Source organism: Elephantulus edwardii, unplaced genomic scaffold (assembly GCF_000299155.1).
Source record: "Elephantulus edwardii isolate Elephantulus edwardi_28Jun2011 unplaced genomic scaffold, EleEdw1.0 scaffold00321, whole genome shotgun sequence".
Classification (NCBI taxonomy): domain Eukaryota; kingdom Metazoa; phylum Chordata; class Mammalia; order Macroscelidea; family Macroscelididae; genus Elephantulus; species Elephantulus edwardii.
In genome coordinates this window covers 2,268,343-2,282,264 of record NW_006400071.1, presented here as the reverse complement: position 1 = coordinate 2,282,264, position 13,922 = coordinate 2,268,343, and positions in this window count along the sequence as shown.

Genomic DNA, 13,922 nt, shown 5'->3' with positions numbered 1-13,922 from the left:
TCTAACCACAAAGCGATTCCAGGGATGTGTGAAAATGCTGTGCCAGGGGACAATGCAATTAGCAAATCCTGACACTCGTGGCTGCTTCTCTCCTGGGCAACGTCCATTTCAGAGCCAACATCTGCCGGCTTTCCTTGCCCAGCTGGGCGGAGGCTCTGCCAGTCCTGCTGCCCACTCGATCTTCGCCAAGAACACTTGGCAGGACCCTGCTGTTCTCCTGATGGCTTGCTAGCATGACCATCTAGAAGAAGGACTAATCTAAGGTCCCAGGTGTCCCCACAATCATTGATAATGCTGCCAACAGAGCCGCTTACTTGTAAACACTGACCACGGCCCAGAAGACAAGATAAGCACAATAAATAAGATTGAAGTGGACACTGAGCATATTAGACTGCCCTGCTGCAAAGCGGCTTGCAGTATTTGTTTGTTCAACAGAACTAATAATATTAGCTCCTACTGGCTGAGCGATGACTCAGTGCCAGTCTTTCTTCTAAGTGTTTTGTGCACATGATTCCAATCAATCTTTACCAGGGAGAGAGGTTCAAGTGCATGCTTTTCTTTACAGGAGAGAAAACTGAAGCTCAGTGAGTCTAGGCTTTGAGTCACTTGCAAATTAGAAAGTGAGTCTTAGGTTTGGAAGGGATGGAGGAACAGATGACCACCTCTGGGATGCCAGGATCTAAACTGTGATATAAACTAAAGCAGGAAAGAAAGGGGAAGATCCAGGAAATAGTCTGGAGAGGGAATGCTTAAAAACAAGCACAGCTGGGCTGGCTTTCCTTTGCAACTCCATGTTCCTGCCTATCCACCCAACAGAGAACAACTTTGTTTACTACTTTATACAAAATTTTGCATTTTAGAATATGCCAGTATAAGTTCTTGGAGTTTAAATTTCGATACACATAGGCTTATTTTTGCTCTCTTTTGATCTACCTAGAATTATCTTTCTTGCTATTTTCTGGCAACCATCTGTCTAAACTCATCTCAAACTCTCGAGTACATCCTTCTTTTAGAAGCTTCTATAGGGATTACAACTAACTAGAAGAGATCATTACCTACACTACCCAGAATCGATATTCACAATGGATAAATGTTCTAGGTTTTTAACTCCATTGATTTGTCTCTAGATCTGTCTTGTCCACTACATGATGGGCTACGATCATATTGAAATCTTCTTTACTTAGTACTTGGAAAATACTTCTTCAGTCGGTGAAGGTAGGAACGCCTGGACCCTTAGTGAAGAGCTGGATGTATAATAAATAATATACAATAACCCACACTTAATTATTGTTTATTGCATATTGTAGAGTACGGCAATGCTTTCAATGGAGTAGCACACTTAATCTACTCAATAACAACACAGATACACTTATGAGGTTGTAGTTGTTCATAGTAATGAGCTTGCTACAGCTCATAGTGACTTTATGAACCACAGATCTGAACTGTGACCTATTCTGCACCATCTTCAAGATCTCTGTCATGCTCAAGTTCATTGTGGCATTCACTGTATTCATCCATCTCCTTGAGAATCTTCCTCTCTTTCCCTGACCCATTGCCTTTCCAGCATGATATCTCGTTTCCATTGACTAGTTCCTGTTGAAAATATGTCCAAAGTAAGTGAGACACATTTGCATCTCCTTGTCTTTAAGGAATACTCTGGTATCACTTCCTTTAATCAGATTTGTGCTTTCTGTTGGCAGCCCATGAAATATTCAGTAGTTTTGTACAACACCACAATTCAAAGACATCAATTCTTCTTTGAGCTTCCTTAATTATTGTCCAAGTTCCAGGCATGTAGGAAGCTACTGGAAATACCATGACTTGGATCAAGTGCACCTTAGGCTTTAAAAGTGACTGCTTGTTATTTAGAACTTTAAAAGAGTTCCTTGACAGTAGATTTTTCCTAATGCAATACATCTTGAAATTACTTGACTACAGCTACTGTGAGTTTTGATTGAGGATCCAACTAAAATTAAATATTTTAATATTTCAAACTTTTCTTCATCTGTCCTGGTGATGCCTATTGGTGCAGTGGTGAAGATTTTTGTTTTCTTGATATTGAGATATGCTCCATAGTTAAGGCTATAGTCTTTAGACTTCTGCAGTAAGTGACCCAAGTTTCATTCATTTTCTGTAAGCAAGGTTGTGCATCTGCATAATGCAGGCTCTTAAGGAGTCTTCTTCCATGTTCCTCATGCAACATCCTGCTTGCTGGATTATTTGTACAGCATACAGATCCAATACGTACAGGAATTAGATACAACACTAGCACATATCTTTCCTGGTTTTAAACCTGGCAGTGTTTTCTTGTTCTGTTTGGACAACTTGCTGTATGTACAGGTTCACATAAGCACAATTAGGTGTCCTGGTATTCTTATTCTTCTCAAATATATTCGTAATATATTCTAATCCACACAGACAGATGCCTTTACAAAGCATATTGAAGTGATAAACCATGGTTGTGGACATTTATGCTCTCCTTTCCTAGGAATTTACTCCAGAGCCTAAGGAATGTAATTTTCTTTTCTTCAGTAGATGTAATCAACTCAAAGATATCTATTGGCTTTACAAAGTCAATAAACATAAGTATCAATTTTAATGATATTCTTTACTTTCAGCTTAGATTCATCTGACATTAGTAATGATACCATTGGGTACCAAAACTTTTTCTGAATCCAGGTTTAATTTATGGTTGTTCTCTGTCAATGTATTATTCCATCCAGTTTTTAATAATATTCAGTAATATTTAATTTACACGTATTATATTGAATAATAATTACCATATTCTGTTCAATTCCTCCTTTTTGGGGATTTGAGAACAAATATGGATCTCTTCCAGTCAGTTGCCTTCCATATTTTTGGCAGAAACTGGAGAGCATGTGCAGGGTTGTATCTGTTTACAGAAATATCTCAATTGACATTTCACCAATTGAAACTTGAACTTCACTTGGGCTTCCTTTTACCAATGCCATTGATGCAACTTGAGCTTATTCTTACATCACTATTACTAGTTAGTTGATCATATTATATGTCCTGAAACTGTTCTGTGTCAATTAACTAATTTTGGTATAATGACTGCATTTCTTCCATATTCTTTGATGCTTCCTAAATAATTTATTCTTTTGCCTATAGAATCTGTAAAAGGAGCAGCTTCAAAGTGAGGGTGGCTGAGTCTGACTCCTGTCTACTTCCTAAAGAGGAACTGTCTCCCTCAGTAACATCCATAGTACCATACAAATAACTACAAAGTGAGACATGTGTTGTGCCACATGCTCCTGCACCTATTTCTACAAATCACTGGGTTTCATGTTCACTGCAACTTGACTAACAGATTTCACTCACAGTTGTGGGGCTTCTTAGGCAACCAGGCTGGAGAGTACAAGGCAAAGACTATCACACAATGTAAGTCTAGGTGTACTCCAGCAATTCTGCAGTATTAGCTTAAAAGTTGGCTTTTCTAGAGCCATTAGGCCCCTCTGGTCTCCAGCTACCTTAGCTGCTGTAAGACCACAACAGATGGCCTTACAAATCACTAACAGTTAGGTGATTAGAATAAGTGAAATAATGCTTCTCAGTGTGAGAAGATTTGAGGGAAACTGGAGCAAGACCTTAGTCAGAGGAAGGATCTAGTTGTGAGGTTCTTGTAATGTTGGTGTAGAAGACTGTGGCTTTGCTGTGGAGGAACTGTGGCAAGATGTAACCAGAGGAGTCCTGACATAAAGGCCACAGTTAAAGGTTTTGCTGTTTTTGCCTAATGGAAACACTCACTTATAACTTCTCTGAAGTAAACCTTGCTGAATGATTTGGATTTGACTGCTAAACTGAAACCAGGACTTTTACTAATTAAGAAATTGTGCTTTGCTGTTAATCTGGCTTGGAACTGCTGAACTAACCTTGGAATTGTGAGATATTCATTGCCTCTCCTTTTCTCCTGATAAACCCCACCCTAGGCACTACAACTGCGGGTCAACAAAGAATATCAAATCCATATGGTTGGTCGAAATAGTTGCAGAAACATGGGAGATGACATGTCCGACCTAGTTTGCTGCTATGGGTATTACTGATGGGGAAATTCCCTGTATGAAGTAGGCAGGAGTGTGACTTGGCCATCCCTATCTGTTGCATTTCTTCCTTTCACAATTCCCAAGCCAGATTAACAAGGCACAATTCCTCAATTAGTTAAAGTCCACGTTCAATTCAGCAGCATAAGTAAAACTCAGGTTTCCTCAATAAACAAACTTTACATCAGAGCAATTACAAGTCAGCTTTTTATTAAATCTTTCAACAAGCAAATTCTTTAACTGTGGCTCCATCTCTAAGGTTCTGTGGATTACACCTCAACTTCACAGCAGGACCACAGTCTCTTCACCACCATGTTTTACAGAGTGTAAAGCACTCTCTTACATTGATCCCGTAGCTGTTGATGATTTGCAAGACCATGTTTCCTCAGTTACGGTAGCTGGAGACTATGGCTGCAACAGGGGATTACACAATGGATAGAAAAAGTTTATTTTCAAAGTTTTTTGTTGTTTTTTTTTAAATTTAGTTTGTTTATTTTTCATTTCAATGGACATCTACAGAGATTTTGGAATTCCATTCATTCATTGTTGCACCCTTCTCCCCGCACAAAGCCCTCCCTCCTCCCCCCCTCCCCTTTGCTCCTCTCCTTGAAAAGCAAAAGAAAAAATCCCTCATTGGTACACAATCCTCCCCGCACCTCCCCAAATCCCACCCCGTACCCCCAAATATAATCCACTCTGCAACCCTCATTCAACTATTTTCAAAGTTTTTGACACCACAAAATCCATTAGTGTTGCAACTAAAGGCTTGAATTTCTTCTTCAGTTCTTTAAGTTTGTGAAATGCCCAGCCTGTTCTTCCCTTTTGTCTTACTAACTCCAGCACCTTGCACCTTCATATGACTATGCTTTGTATTCTTAAACTGCCCTTTAAAATCGTATCTTTAGTTCTCTTACTTAAGCATTTCTTCCACTTTTTTTGGCTTATTTTAATTACAGTCAAGTTTCAGAGTCTCTTCTAAGACCAGTTTTTGTCTTTTATTTCTTCCTTGTCTTTGGAATGACCTTTCACTCTGTTCATGGCTGATGTCCTTGCTGTTATTTCACAACTTGTCTGGACATCAGTCATTAACTTTCAGTAAATCAATTCTATTCTTAAGATAATATTTATGTTCACTTGCTTGAGATACACATAAAATCATATATTGGTTCTCATGGTTATGTTTTCATTTTCTTCACCTTCAATTTGAACTTGCATATGAGTAGTTGATGTTCCATTCCATCCTCAACCCCTAGCCTGGCTTTGAGTGCTGATATTGATATTCTCTAATGTCTCTTTCCACAGATGTGGTCAATCTTATTTCTGTGTAGTCCACCAGATGAAGTCGATATGTATAGTCATTACTTATTTTTTTTAAAGTATTTACAAAGATTAAATAATTTATTGCACCAAATTCTATCATTGGACCTATAGCCTCATGTCTGCCATTTTCCAATAACTAATGCTTCTCTTTGTTTCTAGCTTTTGTATTCTAGTCAATAATTATTATCAATGTATCTAAATTGTATGTTTTATCATTTTCAGACAGCAAAAATTGGTAGAAATTTTCAATGTCTTCACCTTTTTTTAGTAGTTGGTGCATATATTTGAATAATAATAGTTACATTAACATGAATCCCTTGTATGATTTTTCAAAGGACTATTATCTTGGAAGGAAATGGTCAGTCCTGTTTCATAGTGTATCTTAGTCTGAAGCTAAACTAAAACCTGTCTACCCTGGGTGGCCCTGCTGGTATTTAAAAAACCAGTGTCTTAGCTTCTAGTATCACAGCAACATGCAAGCCACCACAGTACAGCAAACGGACAGAGGAGTGGGGAGCTAACATGCGAGTGGTAGCCTTATGAGTTAGGTACTATTCTTGTCACTAACTTATGGCACTATCATTGTTACTAACTAATTTATGAGAAAAATGAAACTTTGAGGGAATAAGTAACTTGTTCAGGCTCACATTATTAGTAAGTGAGTGAGTGAGAAATCAAAGGCATACAAGCTTATGCTTCTTACTCTAGTATCAGATTTTATCAGTAAGAAAGAGAAGGAAGAAACAGAGCAAATATTACCTGAGATATAATGATAAAGTCTAATTTTAAATAATATCCCTTTCTCAGGTGGCTAATCTTTAGAGGCTACCCTTGAGAAGCAGATTGAAGTAATAAACCATGAGAGTGAACACTCATGTTCTCTCTCCCTGGGACTTCACTGCAGTTCTGAGGGAATAGCATTTGATTTTCTTCAGCAGCTGTAATTGACTCAAAGAATATCAAGGTACTAAGAGAGAATATCAGTTTTTAAAATAGTCAAAAGGTCCTTGAACTCCATGTCTAAGTAATATGGCAAGTTATTGGGCCAGTAGCATAACTTCTTTTTCTTAAAGGGATTTGACGTTATGGTCTTTGAAGTAAAAAAAAAACAAACAAAAAAAAACCCCACTTTCTATCTCTAACCTAACACTTCTAGAGCATGTCAGTTTGGGAAAGACTGTAAACTTTCCTGTGCTCCTATTTTCTCTTTGCAAAACTGTGGGTTGCAATTTTAGGTACAAATAAAATGAGATAACACATGAAAAGATGATTCGGAATTGGAAAAGGCATGCACCAGAGGCATATCCTTGGCCCTTACATATGCAGCCTGTATGCTGAACAAATAGAGAAGGTAGGCTATATTAGGAACAGGGTAGCATGAGGATATGAGGAAGACTCATTAGTGCTTGCAGTATGAAGATGGCATAGCCTTTCTTGCCCTAAATGAAAATAATTCGAACTACTTACTGATGAAAGTAAAAGACTACAGCCTTCAACAGGGATTGAACTTGACTCAATGGCAAATAAGAGCCACAATATGTGAAGAACACAGCACACAGTTCCTGGCCCATAGTAAATAAAAGATACCAATGGCACAAACAGTTGTTTCATAATTTGAGAACTTGGTTATTACTCACAGTGGTGGAGGAGTGAATACTGTATATAAATTTGCTCCCTCAATATCTTTAACAAGTCTTCATTCTAGTATTCCCTTGGTAAGATTGTAAGAATTAGAAACAATAAAATATCATTTACTAATTCTCTTGCAGTGAAGGTTCTTGATGTCATTTCGATTCTGCAATTCAGAATCAGAAATTGATTCTGAATCTAGAACCAAGATTGTAACGTAGAAGGGACATTCTTATTGCTTATATTGACCTTTCTGCTCCTATCTCATTCTGGACCCAAAAGTCCCTCTAGTGCTCTCTAGATCCCCAGCTTTCTGCCTATTGAGGCCATAGTTTCTCTGCTGGGCAATTCTGAAACATTATCCTAAAAACAATTTAGGGGCGAATTTTACAGGTTGCACTTTCAGCTATTCTAGTAATTTCATGTATTAATGATCTTAAAATCCTATTATTGTTATTGTTGCTGTTGTTAGGTGCTGTAGAGTTGGGTACATCTCACAATTACACTACGATCAGGTCTGAACCTGGTCCAATCCTGTTCCATCTTCACACTTCCTGACATACCAGAGCCTTCTTAGCTGATCCTCCATCCTTCCAAGCATCATATATCTCTCTAAAGAATAACCTCTACTAGAAACATGCCCGAGATAGGGGAGGCAAAGCCTCATCATCCTTGCCTCCAAAGAACACTCTGGCTGCACCCTCTCCAAGATGTATTTATTTGTTCTTTTGGTAGTCCATGGGATGTCCAGTGCTCTTCTCCAGCACCACCACTCCAAGTCATCAATTCTTCTGTCATTCCTATTTATTGTCCAGCCTTCAAATGCATAGCACGTGATCAGAAAGACCATGACCTAAATCAGATGCAACTTAATCCTCAAACTGACCTCATTACTCCTCAATCATTTGCATTATTGTATTTGTATCCTTTAACCTTACATATGCAGCATGTGTGCTAAACAGAGAAGCTAGACTATATTAAGAAAAAAGTAACAATAACAACAACAACAGAAGAGTAAGGTAATGTCAGGCTAAAAGGAAGACTCATTCATATCTTCAGTATGAAGATACCATAGCCTTTCTTGCCCAAAATGAAAATAACTTGTACTGATGAAGGTAAAAACCTACAACCTTCAGTATGAATTATACCTGACTAAATGACAAATAGTAGTCACAATATTTGTCTTGCACTCAGAAAGTCTGCAGTTAAGGACCTCTCCAAATTATTGAGGAACATTCTGTTATAGAGGTCCTCTTATCTACAACATCTGAATACTAATGTATACAACATGTGTCTCAGGAACAGATACCAGCATTACATCCTCAAAGATAGAAATATAAGACAGGATATCTTACCTGGCTGACTACAGACCCTGAAACTGTGGATAATACTGGAGAAAGAATGCTAGTAACTTGTGGGATAGTAGTAAAATGATTATATGTGGACCATCTGGGATAAAACATCTTCTGAAAGTATAGGTTTGAAAAATGGAGAGATGTTTGATTTTATATGTTTGAAGATCAGTGACTAGTATCTGAAAACAATGAAGTGGATTATGATAGTAAAGGATCAGAATGTTGTTGTTGTTGTTGTTGTTGTTGTTGTTGTTGTTAGGTGCCATTGAATTGAGTACAGCTCATAGTGACCCATGAACAACAGAACCCTACCCTATCCTGTATCATCCTCCTAATTTCTGACATACTCGAATCCAATGCTGCAGTCACTGTGTTAATCCATTTGGTTTAGGATCTTCCTCTCTTTCATTGATCCACCTTTCCAATCATGATGTTCCTCTCCAAAGAACAGCCTCTCCTAGCAACATGTCCAAAGTATGTGTTGTTGTTGTTATGTGCCGTTGAGTCACTTGCGACTCATAGCGATCCTATGTACAACAGCCCTAAACTCTGCTCTGTCCTGTGCCAATCGCACTGTCTCTGTCACTTCCACCCTGATTATCCCAGTCACTGAATCAATCCACCTTATAGAGGGTCTTCCCCTCCTGCACTGTCCCTCCACCCTCCCAAGCATGATGTCCTTCTTCAAGGACCGGCCTCTCTTCACAACATGTCCAAAGTATATTAGACGAAGCCTCAGAATCCTTGCCTCCAAGGAGCCACCCAGTTTAACCCTTTCCAGGATGAATCTGTTTGTTTTCCTAGCCGTCCATGGTACTCTCAATACTCTTACAAAGCTTTATCACCCTTTGCTTCCAGGGGCCACTGGGCCAATAGGCAATGATAGATGGAGAAAAGATTAAATCTTTCAACAATTTCCTCTTACTTGGATCCACAATCAATACCCTTGGTACTGACAGTCTGGAGATCAGGAGATGCACCGCACTGGAAAAGTGTCCATGCAGGGACCTCTTCAAATTTTTTAGGAGCAATGATGTCAGTTTGAGGATTAAGGTGTGCATAATTCAGGCCATGAGCTCTTAAATCACTTGCTATGCATTTGAGAGCTAAACAATAAATAAGGATGTCAGTAGAATTGATATCTTTGAGCTATGGCATTGGAGAAGAGTACTGAATACTCCATGGACTACCAAAGAAACAAATGGCGATCTCGGAGAAAGTGCAGGCAGAATGCTCCTTAGATGCAAAGGATCAGAATATACGAGCTTTTTATCTCACCTTCTGCTTTCTCCGAGTCAACTCCTCTGACTCATGGCAACCTGAGGCATGACAGAATAGAACTTCACCCTGTCTTGTGCCTTCTTTTGGAAACATAATGGTAGTAAATTCACTTTTAGCTGCTAAATGAAAGGTTGGAAGTTCAAACCTACCCACCACTTCATGGGATAAAAAGAAAGGTGTTTTCTCCAATAAAATGTATATCCTTGGAAACCCAAGGAAGGGCCCCATGAGCTGTAATCAACTCGGAAGTAGCGGGTTTGATTTTGCTTTTGTGATTGTTGACGTGTTTGAACCCAATATTTGTCATTTTGAAAGCATATCTCATTGAATTTTTTCTTCATTTCACTGACCCCCTAACAAACATAATGTCCTTTTCTAATGATTGGCCTTTCCTGACGACATGCCCAAAATAAAGAAAGTGAAGTCTCATAATCTTTACTTCTAAAAAGCATCCCAGTTCTAGAAGACCACACTAAGTAGTCAGAATTTACCTGAAATTGGCAGGTATACACACACACACACACACATACACACACACACACAATATATATATATATATATATATAAAATCAGTGACCAAGGTAGGCATAGTCTCACTCGGAAGAAGTCCAAGGTCTATTGAGAAGGCAAGCAAGTGAATGGGTTACTAGACTGCACGTAGGTGGAGAACTATTGTACTGAAGACAGGGATGATGGAAGCAAGAAATTATAACACACAGTTAAGGTGGGAAGGGTACTGAAAGTCAGGCACTGAAACCGTATGGAGGCCATTCTGCTCTGACACACGTAGGGTTACCAGTAGTAGGAACTGACTTAAGGACAGGTGGTTAAGGGTTTTGTCATTGTCTTTCTTTGCCTTTCAACATGATTTACTATTCTATCCTTTGAAATTAAAAGCAGAGTCGAACACTTCACAGAGCTCCTTCTTAGCTTCTTCCTTTAGTCTTCCATTTTATTCTCATGGACATCTCACAGATCCTCATTCTAACTAAGCCTTTTGGGCTCTGGGGGAAGCGTTTGGCCCTTAATTGTGCCTCCCACACCAAGAACAAACAATGGCTTCTTGCCATAGAAGAGGATTTACATATTCAGCAACCCAGATCTTCTTCTCGCTGTAAGACAGAACCTGCAGAAGCCTGGATCCCCAAGTGGTTCATGGCCATGAGGTGGGGAGATAAAATTGCTTTGTCAAGGACTCATGGGAAGACAAAGCTGTGGCTGCCTGAGTCTTATCAAAAGAAAAATGGTTACAGCACTATTTTTTAATAAGTAATACAAGAAAAAAACCTTCTTGTATATAAGGATATGAAATTTAATTTGCCAAATATGCTGAGAGTTGGTCCTTGGGGAAACTTTATCTCTATTGCATAGTCAAACATATCAACTATGGGAGTGCCTGGCAATTACTGCACGACACAGATTCAATTTGTTCTTGTGTAGACAAATTATCTGGCACTAGGAATAGGAAGCTCAGTATGTATTTAAGTCAATACAATTCCACATTGTGATGATGGGCTGAGGGGGGTTCTTCATTGATGTAGCCAACATTCTGTTTCGTATTGTCGCCAGTCAGGAAATGGACCAGTCCAAATAATTTCAATTGTTGGGGTTTCGTGAAGAGCCAGGGAAGCAGAAGTAGGGTATTCAGGGATCTCTTGGTGTTCTAAGGAGATTGGAGAGAAAAGCAAGTTTGTCTGGTGTTATTTGGTGCCATCAAGTTGAGTATGAACAGTAGTGACCCTTTGAACAACAGATCTGAAGGCTGTTCTATCCTGTGCAATCCTCATAATCTCAGACACGCGCGAACTCATTGATACAGTCACTGTGTCAATCCATTGGTTGAAGGCCGTCCTCTCTTTTGCCAACCCTCCAGTCTTTCAAGCCTGATATCCCTCTCATGGAATAAAATAGCCTTTCCTAGAAACATGACCAAATTATGTGACTTTTAACCATCAAATAGATTCTAAATCTTTAGTATTTAGAAGTCCAAATCAGATTAAAAGTAGGGCCTCTGATTTGGAAGAAGGTGGACTTCCAGGAAAATAACCAATGTTTAAGAGGAATTCTTGTGCTTGTTATGTACCAGTGAGTCAAAATCAATGTACAGATGATCTTCTAGCAGGTTGTCAGAGGCTGTAAGCTGCATGGTAGGAGACTGCTCGTCTTTCTGTCTCAAAGCAGCTGGTAGATTTGAACTGTGTGCCTCTGTGTCAGCACTGGAACTCCTTACCCACTAGGCTGCTAGAGCTCCCTCAGTACTCTCTCTATGAGTCAAATTGTAAATGACATCTAACGTCTTGATAGAGGAAACCTTCTATTTCTAAAAGAATTAAATATTTTAACCATGAAACATATCATTTCAACATGTATTTATTTAAGATCCACTTTATACTAGATAATGTGAAAATTTGCCTCTCAAGTAATTTCTAAAGGTGAACCCTGACTAAATGACTAAGGTGACATTCCAATCCGGGCCATCCATGATTTCAACATCCTGAGCTTAAGGACAATGACCTCAAGCATATCTTCACAAAGTAGCGTGAAGTGCACCATATACCTACATCAGTTTGTGTGGGTAGCACTAGACCAAGGCTTTCAATTGGTCTAAAAAAATAACACAGTGTCTTGGGGGAGGAGAACAGGTGGAGAGGTAGAAAGCATGCACAGATATCGTGACGTTTGTGCTATAAGTTAAGAAGAAATAGTAATGCCCTGACAAAGGAGTAAATAAGACCAAACCCAACCCAACCCGCTGATACCAAGTTCGTTGCAAACCATAGCAACCCTTCATTGAGTTTCTGTGATGGTAATTATTTACAAGAAGAGTTTGCCTACATTTCTCCTAAGCAGTGGCTGGTGGATTGAACTGCTGACCTGCTGGTTGTCTATCTGATAGCTGAAACTAAAAACAACTCAGAAAATGTAGAAAGGCATAGTATTGTGCTGGACCATGGTCTTACCAGGACTCTTGGGGAAAGTTCAGCTTGCTGGAATGCGGAAAAAACACAAAGTAGCCATGTGGGTGTTGGGATTTAGATTGTAAAAAATGAGAGCCTTTGAATGACATTAATCCAGAAAAGGGCACACAAAAGCACTTTTGGGATTAATCCAGTTGGACGCTTTTACAAATAACATGTTGTTGGAACACAGTGAAGACCACCCATTGACTTATTGTGTCTGACTGCATTAGCGCTTCGATAATAGAATTGAGTGGTTGCTACAGAGGTCACCAAGCTTGCAAAAGTAAAATAGACTTTCCTACTACCACCCCCAGTGGCTATTCTATCTCCTGGTCATTCTGTGTGTCAAAATAAAACTCTGTTCCAAAGGTCAATATTTCAGAAGTAATTCACTAGACTAGATTTTTCTTCCAAGATACCCATGGGTGGCTTCAAACTATCAACCTTTTAGTTAGTAGCCAAGCATTTAACAGTTTGTGCCAAACTGGCTTTTATTAAAAAAACTGCAGATACCCTAAACTGAGGAGTGATACAGTCAGATCAACATTTCAGAAAGATCACTTCAACTGAGTCAGACTTTGCATAAAAATTCACAGGGAAAAAGAAAAGACAGAGTTTCTAAACTACTTAAAAGATGTCAGTCTGCTAGTTGTTGTTGTTGTTGTTAGGGGCCTTTGAGTTGAGGACTCAGAACATTCCCTATGAACAACAGACCTGAGCCCTGTCCTGTCCTGTGCTGTCCTCACAATCTCTGACACAATTGAGCCCATTGCTGCAGTCACTATGTCAATCCATCTCTTTTAGAGGGGGGGTAGGGAGTGTCTGCTTATCTTTGCTAACCCTCCACCTTTCAAAGCATAAGTCTCCCTTTCAAGGAATAGTCTTTCTTAATAACATGCCGAAAGTTAACCACCAAGGAGCACTCTGGCTTCACTTTTTCCAACACATACGTGTTTGTTCTGTGGCCACCCGTGGGATATTCAATACTCTTCTCTACGAGTGTTCTCCTGTTGAAGGGGTTCAGCCTGCTTCCTGATACATAACTTATTCCCCCACTGTGTATAGCACCATCCTGATATCTATTTCTAACTTGGGAAAAAACAAACAACAAAACCAACTCCTTGCCTTTCAAGCCAGTTCAGGCTTCATAGTGAAACTCCATCGGCTTTCTGAGACTATAAATTGCAATAGGAGGTGACTGCTCATTGTTCTCTGGAGCAGCCACTGGCGTACCCGAGTCATCAGAGAAGCACAGTCTTTTCATTAGAAGTGCCCATCAACAAATGAATGGATAGAGAAGCTGTGGTTTATTCACA